Source organism: Gavialis gangeticus, unplaced genomic scaffold, assembly GCF_001723915.1.
Source record: "Gavialis gangeticus isolate Ggan-Ray unplaced genomic scaffold, GavGan_comp1, whole genome shotgun sequence".
Taxonomy (NCBI): Eukaryota; Metazoa; Chordata; order Crocodylia; family Gavialidae; genus Gavialis; species Gavialis gangeticus.
The window spans coordinates 154,376,384-154,388,935 of record NW_017729025.1 but is presented as its reverse complement, the minus strand read 5'-3'; positions in this window follow the sequence as shown (position 1 = coordinate 154,388,935).

Here is a 12,552-nt window from a genome sequence, read left to right as displayed (position 1 = left end):
AGCAGAATGGGCTTGATAGGTGAAATAAATGCATATATGCAAAGCATGTGCGAGTCAGGCTGCAGCGAGGCTGAGGTGCCTGAGCTCTCTGATGATGGGAGCACATGGAAATACCTAGGCAGGAGGCGGGGTACCTAATATCTCTCCTGGAGGGTGTGCATTGCAGCAGCAGTAAAGAGGTTAATTTTAACTAATACCCAGGGATTTTGTATGCGTTTGACAAACAAGGCAGCCTTAGAATTATGGACTTAAACTAGATGCACGCATTTGAGTTTGAATACAAAGGAGGTCATTGTTTTGGCAATTGAAGGTGCAAATGAAGAATAATTTATTACGCAGGCCTGGCTTTCTCGCTCACTCTGCAATAATATACCAACAGGCACCCCTCTGTTCTGCTGAGGATGATATCTCCCAGCCTCTGCCCCTTCCCCCAAGCTCCTAGTTACTTATTATGATCTGTCACCAATAAGTTGGAAGCTCTATCACGGGGAAGGAAAATGGAGGGGGTGTTAATTTAGCTGCCCCTTCCTCCTTCCAGTTTTATCAGATGCTGTTTTCTCAGGTCACTCTAGCGTGGCACCTGCTGTGATGTTGAATTGGTTGTCGCCCGTCCTGGTCTCTCCAAGCAGACAATGGAGTACAATGTGAGTCAGGCCTGCCTGGTTTGAAAGCAAGGGCGTGGAATGGCATAAAGGTTCATTATTTGCTCATGGAGCCTTCCAGGCAGGGGGTGGGGGGCATGCTATGAACCCCCTACTTTCAGATACAAATGCTCTTTTTAAGGAAGAGTCTTATAAGTAAAAGTTGTTCTCTTCCCTTGCTCGCGCTCCCTCCCCAGCTAGACCCTGAGCGTAAACCATGTGGAAGGAGGGCAATATTCTTTGGCCTTTTGAAGTTTAATTAGATTTTGCTTGCTGTAAAACTCTGTCCTTTGCTGAATTCCCCTCCCGGCCACCAGGCACTCATCTCTGGCAGAAGGGTAGTTAAGCAGCTAGCCTTCCTCCCTTCCCCCTTCACTTTCCCTGTCTTGTGTCTGTAAAGCTGCTCCTGGCTGAGCCAGAGTTCACTGTGTTCTACCCAGCGCCTCAGATTTTGAATGACCGGCTCAAAATCCGAAGAGGATGATTGATTTGTATTGCCACATGCAGAAGAATCCTCAGCGAGGTGCTGGATGCCAGGTTCACCTGCCAGGACTTGCAAACTGTGCATAGTTTACAATCTGATTTGCTCCGTGCTGTAACCACTTACAATAGGGGGTGCGTTGTTTCTGTATCTTTTTTTTTTAAAGCGAGATGGTAGGAGAGAGCTACTTGGATTTTCAGGTTTCTCAGAACGCAAAGTCCTTGTTTTTGTTTGTGGGTGTGTGTAATATTGAAGACACACTAACTGATTCATCTACCAATGCAGCATCCTAGAGTTAGTAAGGGCCCTCGCAGACTATTTCCTCTGACCCCTTGCACTAGGGTTGCCAACTCTGACTGAAGCTATTTTGGGAGATTTTTTTCCTCCCCAACATGATGTAATGCAGCATCAAAATATCCTATTAAAATCTCCTGGATTACTTTCAGTAGTCACCGGGAGATAAGTGCCTATTCTGGTAGACTCCCAGCCAATCTGGGAGGGTTGGCTACCCTACCTTCCCCAGATGCAGGATGTGCTGGTTTTCAGCCATCCCAGAGCAGTTACCTCTCCTTGAGCCTCTCTAATGTGGAGAGTCCACAGGTTGCCCAGGCAGTTTTGGCGTTACAAATGGACACAAGTAGGAACTTTGTTTAAAACGTGTTATCTGGCGGCTGGCTAGTTTAAGGCAGCATGGTTTTAAATAGAATACCCCTTAGAGGCCTTGTTTGGCCTGCAAGCAGAAATATCTGGTCCAGGTTTCCAGGTGTATAAAGCCCAAGCTGACTTGCCTGGCTGGAGATTGGGTTAGCAAGTGGAGCTAGAACAGGGGACACAGGCAAAACCACTGCTTTTAGAGGACAGACAAGGTCTCTCTCTGCTGAGTGAGGAAGACTCCTCAAGTGTCTCGGCAACAAGAGCTGGGAGTGCTGAAACAATGAAGAGAAGTTAAAATGGGGTAGGGCTGTACCAGAACAAGGCACAAACCCAGGTTGGCTAACTTGGGCCATGGGTCTCCCTAGTTAACCATGCAGTGAAGACATCCCCTGGGTGTCTTTTGAATTTTGCTTTTATGGTCTCACTAAAAGCAGCCAGGTAACCTCCCCTCTCTGTTTTTTATAGCAGAACCGGTTGCTCAGAGCCTTGGGGGAGAAAGTGCTTCTTGTGAAAAGAAAGGGATTTTCTGCTTTTCAGAAAAGAAAAGATAAAATAGGCAAGCAAACATCAAAAAATGGTAATTCTCTCCTATAAGCAAATTTAATCCCAAGGCCAAATGAGACAAGAACACTTTTTTTCTCTTTACAAGCTCATGGAGGAATTCTCTCATTCTTCTTGTGCTTAAAAACATGTTCTTTCTTCCATGCTGAACACTTTCTGGCCTGCTGGTCACCATTATTGCCTCCACTTCCCCTATCCCCTCTTCCTTTTTTTAGAGGAACAAGTATGTATGGAAGTAAGTTTAATTTTGGGGGATGAAATACCCAGAGAATTGCAGCTGAGGTATTCAAAGCTGTAGAGGTTTAATTCCCATTAAAATGAATGAAGAATAAGCATCTAGGCTGCTTTGGAAGCACTAGAAATCACAGTTTAGATGGTCTTGGCAAACATAAGAAAAGGTGGGTGGTAATTTACATCATGTCCACCCTGTGTGCGGCCCTCAGTGAAATGGGGAAAATACAGGCTGTCCTTGGATTTATGACACAACTGGTTCCTGAAAACCGAGTCTTAAGTCTAAACGTTGCAACCCGGAACCAATTTTCTCATAAGAAACAATGTTATCAATGGGGGATTGGTTCCTGAACCAAGGCCCGATACCCTATTTTCACCAAAAATAACCCAGAATTTTGTACTCAGTCAATTATAGATGAGTAATATAGCTACATTAATGTATTTATATTGTAAATAGCAATCATATTGAGTTGGAAGGACTTCTTTGAGGTGACTTTGCTGGACTTTTTGAAAGGCTCTTGGTTGGACTTCTTGAAGGTTCTTGGCTGGAGTCTTCTCAGGAGTCTTGGCTGCAGGTTTTTCTGGAGTCTTGTCTGCTTTCTTAAAGAAAACGTCCAAGGAAGTTTGGACAGATGTTCTCTAGGGAGATGAGTGATGCAGCAAACTTGTTCACGTGGTGTGGCATCACATCGGATCAAGCGCTGTAAAGTTGAAACTGATGTCATAAAGTTGAACCAGGGTGTCAACTTATAAACGTTGTAAGTGCAAAATGTTGTAACTTGAAACATTGTAAGTCGAGAACTGCCTGTACCTATTTTTGTAAAGCACTTTGAGATTCTAGGATGGACGGGATGTACATAAAAGTAGGTTGCTGGTTGTAGGGGTTGTCTAAAAGCACAGATTTAGCTGTTGGGTTGAGTTTAGTTAAATTAGTCTAGCCCCTTTAGTCCATATTGCTTTATCATCACTTGCTTTTTTTAAACTGAATTAACTGTGGCTGTAACAAAGGGCTTGCACCAGGTTAAGCAAACTGGTCAAACCAGTGTAAGTTCTCTGCAGGGACTGGGCCTGTACAGAAGGGCAGCAACAGGAACAGCAGCTGTAGAGTGTCCTAACCCTGTGATCTGTCCTGCCTGTATATGCGGGGGTGATTTCCATTGCCCTTTTAACAGCCCACTAAAGCTTGGTAACCAAAGAGCTGTTCTTTTATGTTCCCTGGACCTAAAATAATAACTAGACCAGCCAAGGAAGTCAGGCCTTTACTCCAAATTGTTACTAATGCCCAAGAGGCATCTCTGATTGGATGTATCATTTATAAAGTCCTGTTCTGGTTAAAGAAAGAAGCCAGAGCAGAAATGCTTCATCCCAATGTGTCTTCAATGACACCACTACCATTTTTTTACCATAGGTAACTAATTAATTGGTCTGCAGTATAAGATTTATGCAGAACTCCAGTAAATATTTGATAAGTGTTATAAAGTTACATTGTAGCCTTGAAAACTTTGGTGCCATTTGTTTAAAGCCAGGGTAAAGAACAAATCATTGTGTTTCTCAGGGTCATAGATTTTTTAGGTCACAGAGAACCATTATGATTATACAGGATGACCCACCTGCATCACAACAACAGCCCGCTCATTTCATCCAGTTAAGCCCCATGTCAAGCCAAATAGCTTGCGGCTCAAGTAAAGCGTATCACTTGTGAGGTATTTGAATGTCTTTCTTTAAGAAAAGAAGAAAAACATCTCAATTGAAAGACACTTGTGTGGGGGAGCAGATGATAGTAGATTCTCCGGTGTCGGTTGAATCGTTTTAAAATCGGACTCCTACATCCGAGAGCTTCCTTCATCTTATGCTAACGAGGCTGAGAACTTTATTATGTGTGGTTGGAACTTTAAATTCCATTTTAATAAAGGTAAACCACCTGTCTAATGAGGGAATTATTTAAATTGAAGCAATTTAAATATAACAGCTGATTATTATTTTTTAAATTTTTTTAAGGTGAGTTGCATTCAGTTGAGGTTTTGGAAAAAGCAGTCTGAAAATTTGCTCCTTTGGGCTTTTACTAGTTTAGACTAAAAATGTATACTGAAATAAATAACAGCTTTTTAAAAAATGCTGCTGTTGCCATGGCATCTCATTTGAGTTTTATTGCTAAAGGCAAAACCCCAAAAATGTGCAGATGAAGTTCCTGGTTCTGCAAAGTGCTTACAAGAAGTTAGATATGTGTATGAATAGCAACACTAATTGTAGGTGGGCCAATCTGGGGGCTCAGAATGAAGCCCTCTGCCTAATTGTTTGTGGTTATAAGAGCTAACATGGTATCCCTCAAATGCAGTCAGTGGACCCAGTCTTTGTTTCTGGAGGTAGGAAACCTGCTTCCACCTCTAACCACTTAAACCTATTTCTCCAAAGCAGTTAAGTGAGGTAGCAACCAACACAAGTCCCATTGACCTGGATGCAGACAGAAAGTTGCTACATGGTCCAAGCATTTCAGCTTTCTGGGCTTATGGAAGTTCATTATCATCTCTAGCTCGTTAGGTTCTGATACAACACGGGCTGTTTACTTTACTGATCATGTGTGTTGGATTTGTAGTGATCTCACAGTAAGGAGGTTAATGAGACTTTAGGCTTTTCTTTTTCACTATATATTAGCATTTAAGATCTTGAAGCTTCTTAGCCAGAAAAGCTTTTGGCACAATCTCAGATTCTACCACCAATTAGGAAAGCAATTAAAGAAATGGTTCAAAACATCCATGTGAATAATTTAAGACCTATAAAATTGGCAGGGATTACTTGATTAACAATGCATTAATCAGATTTAAGCAAACATGATTTAAATGTTTTGATTTTTTTTTAATGTGATTTTTTTTTAAATTTTATTTTAACATACCCTGTTGACTTGTGATGGATACTGTCGTGCCTACAAATGAGCATTATGCTGGTATGCCATGGCCAAAGAAGGGAAATACTGCCAAAATATATTGCTGATGTTCATTTTGGCTCCAGCTGTGGCAGAGTTGGGAGCCTTAGTGTGAATGGTAGGGCTGTGCGAAACAGCTGTTTTGTTTCGACTTGCATTTGGCCATTTCAAAGGGATAGTGTTTTGTTTCATTGTTTCATTTCATTTCGAAGCACTGTCCTGTTTCATTTTGTCAAAACTGTTTCGCCCATAAACTACAATGGGGAATCATGAAAATGCCTAAAACCTTGTCATTTCTTGCCTGATTCAGATGAAAATTGCAGGGCCAGAAGCCCCTTCTGAGAGCATGAAGCCTGCCAAGTTTCAAGGAGATAGGTGCAGGGGTTTCTGGAAAACTGCATTTCAAACTGTTCAAAGCTAAACTCCTGACACTTGCTGGCAGTGGCAGCCTCCTCATCTGGCAAGCAAATCTGGGGGCCCATGCCCGGGGAGGGCTGCGGGGCTGTGCCAGACTCCTCCCAGGGGTGCAAGCCCCTAGATCTGCACACTGGATGACAGGAGGCTGCCTCTGCTGCCAGAGACTGGCAGCAGCATCAGTCATCCCCTGCGCTGGGTGCAGGCTGTGCCCAGCATTGGTCCCAGGCGGCAGTGGCAGCCTCCTGTCTTCCAGTGCACAGATCCGGGGACCCTCACCCCTGGGAGGAGTCTGGCACAGCCCCGCAGCCCTCCCAGGGGTAGATGCAGATAGGTGCAGAGGTCTGCAGGGTCATTCTGTAACATTTGCTTCTGAGAGAGGGCCTGCACACAACAGTGTGCGCCCTGGGGATATGCTTCCACTGACTAAACACGATTATGTTCTCACTAGCATCCTTGTAGTTACACAACTACCTCTGAAAAGGCTTTGGAGGACTCTCAGCACCCAAGAACTTTGAGGGGAGATGTAAGCTTATCCCTAGCATCAGAGGCTGGGACTTCACTAGCTGTGGTGTTTCTTTTAACAAAAGTAACCTGCTCCTGAGATTTGCCCTGCACGGTATTAGTGGCAAACTGCTGTAGGTCATAGCCTCTGCTGAGGTGGGGAAGATAGTAGCCATTGACAAATAGAGTGGAGAAATGTCTGCTTCCTAGTCTTATGTCGCTTACCTATTGGCACGCTGCCGGTGACACAAGTCTCTGCCAGCTTGTTTCAACTTCCAGGCAGTCTTTTGTACTTTCTTCTGGGCTGCATCTCACACTTGGGGCAGTTTCGCATGAACACTCCCACAGCTGCTTTGCTGCACTCCTTAAAATACCCCTTTACCATAATATCTTCCAAAACCATGATGACATCTGGGAAGCAGGAATGCTGAGACCGGTCATCAAGGTGGACGCTCATCTTTTCCTGCTGGTTCCTTGTGTCCCATCCTCGCTTCCTCCCCATCCCTGTATTGTCTCTTATGTTGAACTGTAAACATGGGGGGGGTGTCATCACTTTTTATTGTATTTGCATATTTGTACAGCTCCTAAGTAAGGTGACTGGGGCTCTGGGGAGCTACTGCAATACAGATAATAAGCAGGGGGGCTGTCTTTTCTGGACTCCCCCCTGTCCACAACACCATACACACCCACGACGCTACTCTCCTGAATGCTCAGTCAGGCTTGAAATCCTGAGGCATGCATGCATCATCTATCCCTGAATGGAAGTGCATAGTTGTACCATTGAGTGGTTGGACCAGTTTTAAAGATTTGTGTAGTAATTAACAGGGAGCACAAAGAAGAATAAAGCCAAGGAAGGGGGAGATTTATCTTTCTGGGAAGGCAACTGTGTAATCCCAATCACCTCTCTGAGGGATGCTGCTTTTAAGGATGTATGTAATGAGTAAGTGTCTCAGAGGATTATCTAGGAAGAAAGCAACACAGCTGAGCAAGATAAAGAGGTTTGCCTTGCCTGTGATCTGAGGGCTTTAGAAAACCAGACCTGTTTGATTCAGTTTGATGTTTCCCAGCAACTTATAGTACCTGTTTCTTGGTGGGGGTTATGGGCTTTTATCCAAGTGAGGCCTGGTTTAAATAGAGGTACTCATGAACCCTTCTAGCTTCCCAGACCCTCATTTTCACTGGGGGAAGGGTGGTGATGTTGGCTGCAGCTGGGGAAGCATGGGCTCCAGCACTTAAAAACATTTTGAAATAAGACCCTACGTGTTTGTGAAAGGATTAATGGATGTTGTAGCCCAACTGTTTAGCTGGTGGGCTACTGGAGAGCTGGTGGGACGTGTTATGGAGCAGCTGAAATCTGGATCAGCGTAGGAACTGCTGGGTGCCAGTCTATGGCCTGTGTTCTGCAGAAGAGCAGATGAAGCGATCGTAACGATCCATTCTGGTCTTCAAACCTCTTAAGTCTGCAGGACGTCTTGTGCAGTTCTTTAATGAGCTATTCTCGGGAGAGGGGAAGAGAAAAGAACAGGAGTACAAAATATGTTGAATGTCTCCATGCAACTTCTTTTCTAAAGTGTTATTCTCTTTCTTCCACCCTCCAAGGTCAGGGTATTTTCTCTTCTGTTTTCATTTTGTTTCATCTGTGGGATATTTTCCAAGTAAAATTATACAAAAGCAGGGCTGCAAGGGACCATCTCATCCAACTCCCTGCTCAAGGCAGGATCATACCTATCCAGACCATCCTGTACATGTGTTTGTCTAACCCAGGAATGGCCAACCTGCAATACAGGTGCGACAGGTAGCACAGACGGCTTTGGTGTGAGTGGCGCATGAAAGATCAGGAAGGGAGCAGGGAGCTGAGTGGCAGACAGGGCAAGGAGCAGAAAGCAAAGCAGCTGATTTGGGTAGAAAGCAGAGCAGCAGAGAAGGCATGGCACATAGGCCTGGGAGCAGAGATCAGAGCAGCAGATTGGGCAGGGGAAAGGCATCAGAGTGACATTTGGGGAAGGTACAGGATTAATATGTGGCATGCCTGCCAAAAAGGTTGGCCTCCACTGATCTAACCTGTTCCTAAAATGATACAAATCAACCCAGTTGCACAACTACAGTGCATTTTGTCCTGCCCCCAAAACACCAATAGCACCATAACCTGCCATTTGTAAAGCAGGGTGATGATGAGGAATATCTGTGTCCTGCACTGCAGGGGTTGTTAAAACATTAAAACTACTTGAATAAGTTTAGAAAAGCTCAGGCTGTGGAGAAAAATAAAAGGAGCACCTGGAAACACAATGGGTGCATCTACCCATGCTGTTAGTGCAGCATAATAAACTCCTGCACAGCATGTTGAGCTGGGGCAAAGCAGCCCCATCTGTCAAGGGGCCCAAGGTTCAGCCTCCCACCCCAGGGCTGCTCCAACCTAGCTCAACGTGCTGCAGAGGGGTTGGCTGGGGCACAAGGGTGCTTTGGTGCAGGGCTAGCCAGCAGGCAGCCCCACACTGAAGCACCCTCATGCCCCAGTCAGCCCCTATCAGCACCTACAAGTTCATTGCCAGAGAGTAAATAACTCCACTGTAGGATAGTGCTTGTGTCTGGCATTACTACCCTACGGTGGAGTTAATTAGTTTACTCTGGCCTAATAGCACTCCACGTGTAGACAGTGACGTTTCACAGCAGGCCTAATTAGTCAGCTTTGCAGTAAACATATAGTGTAGGTGCACCCAATGTGAGTGTGGGGCTGGGAGAGCAGAAATTTTTCGGTGTGTGAATGCCAAAGTTTCCTTGACTAGAAATAATCTCCATGGCCATTAGGGAGACCTAGAAGGCGGGGCAAGATTTTTTCCTATCTCTTCACAAGGACTTGCATACTGATAACAACATTTTTCAGATAATGGCGTGAGAATATTGTTTATTCCTCCAGATGTTACTATACTGTTTGCTACCTGCCAGTGCTGTTTTTAACAGGACCCACCCCCCTTTACCAATCTGATTCTGAATCTGATACTTGAGGCAACAGAGGTCCAATGACTTGATGCCATCTAGGAATGTGAAGATCTGAGTTCAGTTCCCTACTCTGCCACAAGTTTCCTGTGTGACCCCAAGGAAGACACTTATGCCTCTGCCTCATGGTATGGACAACACCCCCCCCCAAATGCATGTTACACCCCTCCCCACATACCCCCTCTTCTCCTCCCCCATGCATGGGGAGCTGCTGCACTGAACTGTGCAAGAGCTGTTACACTTCTGCATGGTTGTGCAGAAGTGCAAGTGAGCTAAATCACCCCACCTTTGACCCTGAATGAAGCAGGGTTAAAGTTGGAGCAAGCTACCTTTTTGCTGCAGGCTCGTGCAGATATGAGTTACCATCTAACAACTGCTGCACCCTCCCAAGCAACAACCTCTGTTCCTGTTCTGAAGCAGCTACAAATGTGTGTTTCTCTACCATACCTTGTCCAGCTGTATTGCCTTGTCCCAGTCTTGACTGAGGCATTCAGACATTGTGTGCTATTAGGGGAGATAAAACTACCTCAGGCAACACAGTGAGTCATGAACATAAAATTTGGACCTGCTCCAGCCAGAAGGAGAAATAGAAGGGTAAAGTAAGAATTAACAAACTGTATTGTTCTGATGAGAAGTTTACCTTTCTTTTTCCTCTAAAAGAACTATAAAAATTAAACTCTACTTGTACATGGGGTTGGCTTGTAATCAGGTCTGACCTTCTTGCCTTTTGCACTTGCAGTATTTTTGTGCAAGTGGTAAAAAAAAACCCAGTCAGGGGTTTTTTCAGTGTAGTTTATTTTAATTGTGCTTTTCTATATTAAAATATCTGAATCTGACACTTGACTGGTGTGTGTGTGTGTATGTGTGTGTGTGTGTAGCATTAGTTAGCCATTTTTGGGTAGGATTTTTGTAAGACCAGTAGCGATTCAAAGTCTTTATCTGTAGTCACTGACTTGTAGTCAGGAGGAAAACTAAAATATAGGGTTAGCTAATAATCAGAACAGCATGATGCCTGCACTGCACACAACCTTGGCTGCACAGATCTCTTGTATAAAGTTCTTCCAAATCACAAGCCATATGAAGCTACATTAAACTCTTTTTAGTTTGAAGCAACAGGGAGCTTTCTTACCCACTAACTCACTGGTACTGTGGCAAGCTTATTTGAAGATGCATCAGCCAAGTCATCCGGTCCTTCCCCCTCCCCATGTAGAATAGGGAGGTGGGTCCAATAATGAACAAGGCAAAAAGGTCCGAATGACTCCCTGAGCTGTGGGCATTTATGTGGGAGAAACTCATTCCTTGCACAAAACAAAACATTCACATGGAAATTGCCTGCCTGACTCCTTGAGAGGAGCTCTCTCCTTTGTGCTTCCCTCACTACAGAACAAAAGCTAGAAGTTTTTTTTCTTTTTTTCCCCCTTCTTCCCTGCCTTCCCTCTTTCCCCCCCCAACCCCCAAGTCCTATTAAGTCTCTGAGCTGATTTGTATGATAAAGGAGGTGTGATTGTGGGGTGGAGGGGTACCGGGACAGGGAGGGCTCAAAAAGCTTGATATTTAATTTCCTGCGGTTTTGTGGTACAACCTTCACTAAAACCTCTGTCAAACTCCTGTGTTTATGCTACCCGCAAGGCATCTTGCACAGCAGATCAGATTTCCCCTGGATTTCTCTGCAAGGTGGTACAGGCAAAATACCAGCTGCTCTTCTCCCAACCTGTCCTTTCTCTGGCCCTGCTGCTTTTCAACTGGTGTTTTGAAGAGGACTTCTGACTCGCCAGGCCCATAAGAGAGTGACTGTTGAACCATCAGGCAAACATTCACCACTCTTTATGGCAGCCCAACTTTGTACAATGCTCTACAGCAGGGGTGCTCAACCTCTGTCCTGCAGGCCAGATCGAACACACAGCACCATGTCATCTAGCTCACAGGGCTCTTCATAAGTCTGGAAATTTTGCAGCGGGGGAGCAGTGGCACTGCCTCCCTAATGCCAAATATCCAGACCCACAGGGAGCCCTAAGCTCTGTGTGCTGGATCTGGTGCCCAATCCCAGCATGCAGGGCTGAGGGGGCAATGCCAGGCCCCTGGGACCCAATCCAGGTACAGTGAAGGGCAAGAGGAAGCAGTGCGAGGCTCAAGGCTTGATCTGGCCCTTCAGACCAGTCCAGTACCCCTTTCTGGCCAGTGGGGCCAAAACACCAATGCTCCACAGACACTGGAGGAAAGCTGTGGGGTGGGGGTGCCCTCAAGCTCTGCTCCTACAGTGTCCTCATGAAGATGTGCCCCTGCATCCCCTGACAGCCCCACTGACTTCAACTGCCTTCTTTCCAGGCTCATTCAGGGCAGGTCTTCAGTGTCTATGGGCAGGGAACTGATGGCAGCTGATCAGGGTCAGACTCTGGCAAGCCAGACAGGCCAGGGAGGGAGAATGGGAAAAGGGGGGCAAGGGTTAGATCAACATGGTGGTATCCAGTTAAACATTGAATGAACCATATCCAATGTGGTGCCTGAGGCTGAGACAGGAGGTGAAAGGCAGCCCAGAAACAGGAAGCAATGGAAAAGCAGGAGGTTCTGAGGAAAAGAGATGCATGGCAGACGGGAAAAGTGGTGGAAAGGGTTAAAGCAGGGGTGCCAAACTCATATGGCCCTGTGGGCAAGGTAAATATCATAGGGTTGGTCCATTGGCTGGATCAGGCCCACTGACCTCACTCCTCCTCTGCATGCCAGATCCAGTGCCCGCTCCAGAATCTGCGCTACATGCAGCACCCACCCCAGCTGGTCTGGGTCTGTGTGCACATGGTGTTCTCTCTTCACTGACGGCCAGTCTGGGATTTGTGCAGCACGTAGCACCCCCCCCTTCCCCCCGAAGCTGGTCTGGACTGCATTGCACGTGGCACCCACTCCAACCCATCCAGGACCCACGTATGCTTCACCTGTGCACATCACGTGCAGCGTGGGTCACAGATTGGCTGGAGCAGGCACTGTGTGTGGCATGTCTTGGTGTGGGTGAGGGGTGTGGGGAAGACCACTTGTGGCACAGTTCCTGGATCAGGCAGAACAGGTACTGCATGCCATGCAGTCTTGGACAAGCCAGGTTGGGAGAATGACAGAGCTCTGCGCTGAATCTGGCCCACGGGTCATATCGTTGGCACCTCTGG